This window comes from Chiloscyllium punctatum, chromosome 28 (genome assembly GCF_047496795.1).
Source record: "Chiloscyllium punctatum isolate Juve2018m chromosome 28, sChiPun1.3, whole genome shotgun sequence".
NCBI classification, from domain to species: Eukaryota; Metazoa; Chordata; class Chondrichthyes; order Orectolobiformes; family Hemiscylliidae; genus Chiloscyllium; species Chiloscyllium punctatum.
Window position 1 is genome coordinate 14,515,957 of NC_092766.1, and position 6,064 is coordinate 14,522,020.

Consider the following 6,064-nt stretch of genomic DNA (forward strand, 5'->3'; position numbering starts at 1 on the left):
AGAAAGTATCTCCCTCAAAAGTACTTTTTCAATCAATAACCTGCATGGGATATAGGTAAAGCAGTGTGACTTCTGCAACCATAATTGTTTATACAAGGTAAAATGAATTAACACCAAGAATGGAAATTATGTGAAAGAAATACATAGTTGCGATTCATGAGTTGAAATGTGCATACAGGAATGAAATGTGCCTGCAAACAATGGAAGATGTTACAGACAAACAGAAGGGTGAAAAGAACATCAAGATATGCCAAGCTCAGCACGTTTCCCTCATGTCAGCACTGAAGCGTGCCAAGTCACTTACAAATAAGGGATAGGGGTGAGGGGGAGAAGTAAACAAGGGCACAAAGCAGCTGGGCAGGGGCAGAACACAATAAGGACTATTGATAGGTTTGAAGGCCAACGAGGTGAATGGGGAAGTACTCAGAATTAAACGGTATCAATTGTGGAGTAATTTCTGGATCGGGGTAGTCCCCCTCCTTGCAAGAACGTTTCAATAAAATTCGCTGCTTCAGAATTTGACTTGGACTGGAATTTATTATATTGAGAGCTCTGTTCCTCACACCTGTGATGCAGAAGTTCCTAACAAAGAGAAAAGAAGGCACAGGAAGATGCAAAGACAAGAACCTACAGCTGCCTGGTTTTGAGATGTGAGGTGTTGTTTTGTAAATCTTAATTGGGAGTTTTATCAGACTCGTATTACAGAAGGGAAGGTAAAAGAGGAAGAAATTGTAAATAATGGTTAGTTAATTACTCTCTGTTATACTTTAAGAAATAAAGTTGTTAGTTTTTACTTTACGTGGTTCTTGGCCACTTGAGTTTTTTACAGATTACTGCACGGGATGAATCTTTTCTGTGTTGCTGGTTTTAAACCAAGCAGGAGAGTTTACCCCGTAACGTACAGGAAAACTTGGCTGTCTGGGTACTGAATTGGTTGGCCGAATGAAGACAGCAAGTGGCAGTGGATGGAAAGATGTGGGCCAAAAGCAGGCCAGTCTAGGAAAGCGGCGTGGATGAGTTGGGCCGAAGGGCCTGTTTCAGTACTCTATGACTCTGTTGCCAGAAGTCATCTGAGGAAGCCTGATCAAGGAAAGGGCCAGGAGCAGAATGGGGTCGAAAGCAGGGGAGTGGGGTGGGAAATCGACTTGAGAAGGCCACCTCACACTCTTGCACACCTCTGCCCTCGAGAGTCAGCGACTGAGATCCGTCCAATCCACCTCTTGCTAACCCACTTGGATCCCTGCAGACAGTGGAATCCAAGGTAGGCCAGCAGGAGGCTGGAGGAAGGCAGCGTCAGGAGGTGGACAGGCCAACGTTTCGGGTGTAACCCAGCCCACTGTTGAACGGCAAGCTTATTTTCAGTAGGAGGGAGTTGCATCAGTGTGGTGCCTGTCACATCCTTGGTCGTGTCCCTCCCTCACAGGCAGCCCCACCCCCACAAAGTATCCTTCAGCAGTACACGGCCACCCATGTAATCCCTCAGTCAGAGGGCTCTGGCTCGTTGGCTGCGGATTTTTAAAAATTTAAAACAAAATTCTCGCATTGTCGCTTGGCTGTTTATGGGATCTTGCTGTGTGCAGAACCGCCCCTGTCAGGACAGCCTGGGGGGAGGGGGCCACCCCAAACCCCTTGGCCCACCAGAGGGGGGAAAGGAGAGAGAGACATGGGACTGGTCCCTTCGGTGAGAGGTAACAGCCCCTTTAAGACAAGAGGGTAGCTGTCCCTTTAAGAATGTTGTCACCCTTGGCAACGGCCTACCACTTCCGTCAACAAAGCCCAGGGGCACTGAGACAGTCTATACTTTCGTCCTCTGAGAGCACAGAGAGCCTTCCAGTCCCCCACAGGAGCAGCCATGTGTACCCCCAAGAAGGAAGAGGTTGTCAAAGAAAACTTGATGTCAGACACCATGCAGGTACTGGGCTATTCCACCAGGGAAGGGAAGGAGGGGGGGGCTATTCAACTGGGGGAGGGGGCAGGCCGAGAGGTGAAGGGGCGATTCGACTGGGACTGACAGGCAGAGGGGAAGGGGCTATTCGACTGGGAGGGGCAGGCAGAGAGGGGAAGGGGCTATTCGACTGGGAGGGGCAGGCAGAGAGGGGAAGGGGCTATTCGACTGGGAGGGGCAGGCAGAGAGGGGAAGGAGCTATTCGACTGGGAGGGGCAGGCAGAGAGGGGAAGGGGCTATTCGACTGGGAGGGGCAGGCAGAGAGGGGAGGGGGTTATTCGACGTGTGGAAGGGGAGGGAGGAGGCAGTAGACCGCGATCTGCTATTCGAACGGGAGGGGCTGTTACAAAGGGCAAGGTGGGCCATTCGATTGGGGGGGGGGGAGGGGAGTGCAAGCTGAACTATTCATCTGGGGACGGAGGCACACGGAAAACCAGCCATTGGACTGGGTGAGGGAGGGGGTTGGTGGGAACAGCGAGGCAAGGACTGCGGGAATGCTATTCAACTGGGGCGGCAGCGCCAGTAAGACAGTTCCCCGAAGATGGAGGCAGTCAGAGGTGGCTGGAATGAAGCAGATGAGGTTGTCGGTCCAGGGCGATGGGCGGCTATTCAACCGGGAGGGGACTGCAAAGCTGGCTACTGGACTGGGAGTCAAAACGTGTGGTGCTGGAAAAGCACAGCAGGTCGGGCAACATCCGAGGAGCAGGAGATTCGATGTTTCGGGCAGAGGCCCTTCATCGGGAATGCGGGGTGGCCCAAGGGGACTGAGAGATAATTGGGTGGGGGAAGGTCGCTGGGAAGGCGATAGGTGGGGGAGGTCAGGGGGATGTAACGGTGATAGGTCGGCGATGAGGGTGGAGCGGACGAGTGGGGAGGAAGATGGACAGGTAGGATAGTTCAAGAGGGTGGAGGACTGGATCTGGGATAAGGTGGGATGGAGGAAAAGGGGAGATGAGGAAACTGGTGAAATCCACATTGAGCCCATGTGGTTGGAGAGTCCAGGAGTTGGGAGGTCATGTTGCGGCTGTACAGGACATTGGTTCGGCCACTTTTGGAATATTGTGCTCAATTCTGGTCTCCCCGCTATAGGAAGGATGTTGTGAAACTAGAAAGGGTTCAGAAAAGATTTACAAGGATGTTGGAGGATTTGAGCTACAGGGAGATGCTGAACAGGCTGGGGCTGTTTTCCCTGGAGCGTCAGAGGCTGAGGGGTGACCTTATAGAGGCGTTCTTCCTCCAGGCATCAGATGGCTAGGATTTGGCAGCAGAGGAGGCCCAGGACTTGCACAGAGTGTTGGAGGGGGGTGCAGTGTTGTTGAAGTGTTTCGGGCGGGGGGGGGGAGACACACAGCGCAGAAATGTTCTCTGAAACGTTTCCGCAAGTTGGCACCCTGTCTCTCCAACATAGAGGAGACCACTGTGAGAGAGCAACGGACCCGGTAGATGAGGCATTTGGAGGTGCAGGTAAATCCCTGCCAGATACAGAAGGATCCATAAGGGCCTTGGATGAAGGATAGCAGGCCAGGACAATAGACCTGTTGGAATCTCAGTGCCCCTTTAGCATTGACCAACAGGAAGGAGCTGGGGGGTGGTAACCCAAATTCAAATATATTGTCAGCCTATGCCCCCGAAGTAAGCCCACAGCCATCACATCCATTGAATAGTAGGGCAGACTCCGATGGGTTGAATGGCCTAATTTCTGCTCCTATGTCTTATGGATGATGAATGGGTTCAAAAGGTAATGGCAAGGTGGAGGGTTGGAGGTCAAAGGTCGCAAAAAGAAGGATGTAGGGCAGGTAAGATAAAGAATTTCACCCCCAATTGGGGGCTGGGGTTTTTAAAAAATCAGACACAATCCATCCACCTCCCCACCCTCAGTTACCAGTCCCCTCTTCCTCCCTGGTGCTCCTGTAAAGACCAGCAACACAGAGAAAGATATATCCCGTGCAGCAAAATACGAGAGGCCAAGAACTATTTTAAAGTAAAATTGAACAACCTTATTTCTTGAAGTATAACAGAGAATAACGACTGTTTACAATTCTTCCTCTAACCTATCTTTCTGGGCAGTGTGTAGATGTTGTTGGCTTAGCAGTTCTCCTCCCAACTGTTCAATTTTCACTGGTCTCTCCCACCCCCCACCCCCCACCCCCAAGCATCGGAGTGTGTCATTGGCTTTTAAGATTGTCAATATCCTCAATTCAATTGGAGTTTGGTATTTTTTCAGGATATAATTTAAACTGATTGGCCTAATTTGAATATGTTCTGTCGTTTCCAGGCAACCAGCCAATCAAGTTGTTGGACCAAATATACATGTAGATGAATAGGAAGGGTTTGGAGGGATATGGGCCGGGTGCTGGCAGGTGGGACTAGATTGGGTTGGGATATCTGGTCGGCATGGACAGGTTGGACCGAAGGGTCTGTTTCCGTGCTGTACATCTCTATGACTCTGTAAATGTTACATTATGTATATTTTTCAGAACACTCTGTAGTTTTTGCTAGCTCTTAACGCTCTTCAAGGTCCAGCACATCCACATCTTTATAACTCTGATAAAACAAAATAAAATCCGATGGGGTGGGTCATAGAATCATAGAGATATACAGCGCAGAAATAGACACTTTGGTCCAACTGAATTAACCTAGTCCCACCTGCCAGCACCCAGCCCATATCCCTCCAAACCCTTCCTATTCATACACCCATCCAAATGCCTTTTAAATGTTGCAATTGTATCAGCCTCCACCTCTTCCTCTGGCAGCTCATTCCATACACGTACCACCCTCTGCGTGAAAAAGTTGCCCCCTTAGGTCTCTTTTATATCTTTCCCCTCTCACCCTAAACCTATACCCTCTAGTTCTGGACTCCCCGACCCCAGGGAAAAGACCTTGTCTATTTATTCAATCCAACCCTTCATGATTTTATAAACCTCTATAAGGTCACCCTTCAGCCTCTGACGCTCCAGGGAAAACAGCCCCAGCCTATTCAGCATCTCCCTATAGCTCAAATCCTCCAACATCCTTGTAAATCTTTTCTGAACCCTTTCTACTTTCACAACATCCTTCCGATAGGAAGGAGACCAGAATTGAGCACAATATTCCAAAAGTGGCCGAACCAATGTCCTGTACAGCCACAACATGACCCTCCCAACTCCTGTACTCAACACTCTGACCAATAAAGGAATGCATACCAAACACCACCTTCACTATCCTATCTACCTGTGACTCCACTTTCAAGGAGCTATGAACCTGCACTCCAAGGTCTCTTTGTTCAGCATCACTCCCTAGGACCTTCCCATTAAGGTGTATAAGTCCTGCTAAGATTTGCTTTCCCAAAATGCAGCACCTCGCATTTATCTGAATTAAACTCCATCTGCCACTTCTCAGCCCATTGGCCCATCTGGTCCAGATCCTGTTGTAATCTGAAGTAACCCTCTTAGCTGTCCACTACACCTCCAATTTTGGTGTCATCTGCAAACTTACTAACTGTACCTCTTATGCTCACATCCAAATCATTTATATAAATGTCAAAAAGTAGAGGGCCCAGCACCGATCCTTGTGGCACTCCACTGGTCACAGGCCTCCAGTCTGAAAAACGACCCTCCACCACCACCCTCTGTCTTCTACCTTTGAGCCAGTTCTGTATCCAAATGGCTAGTTCTCCCTGTATTCCATGAGATCTAACCTTGCTCTCTAGTCTCCCATGGGGAACCTTGTGAGACATGATTTCCCACGCACAAAGCCATGTTGACTATCCCTAATCAGTCCTTGCCTTTCCAAATACATATACATCCTGTCCCTCAGGATTCCCTCCAACAACTTGCCCACCACCGAGGTCAGCCTCACAGGTCTATAGTTCCCTGGCTTGTCTTTACTGCCCTTGTTAAACAGTGGCACCACATTTGCCAACCTCCAGTTTTCCAGCACCTCACCTGTGACTATCGATGATACAAATATCTCAGCAAGAGGCCCAGCAATCACTTCTCTAGCTTCCCACAGAGTTCTCAGGTACACCTGATCAGGCCCTGGGGATTTATCCACCTTTAACTGTTTCAAGACATCCAGCACTTCCTCCTCTGTAATCTGGACATTTTGCAAGATGTCACCATCTATTTCCCTACAGTCTAT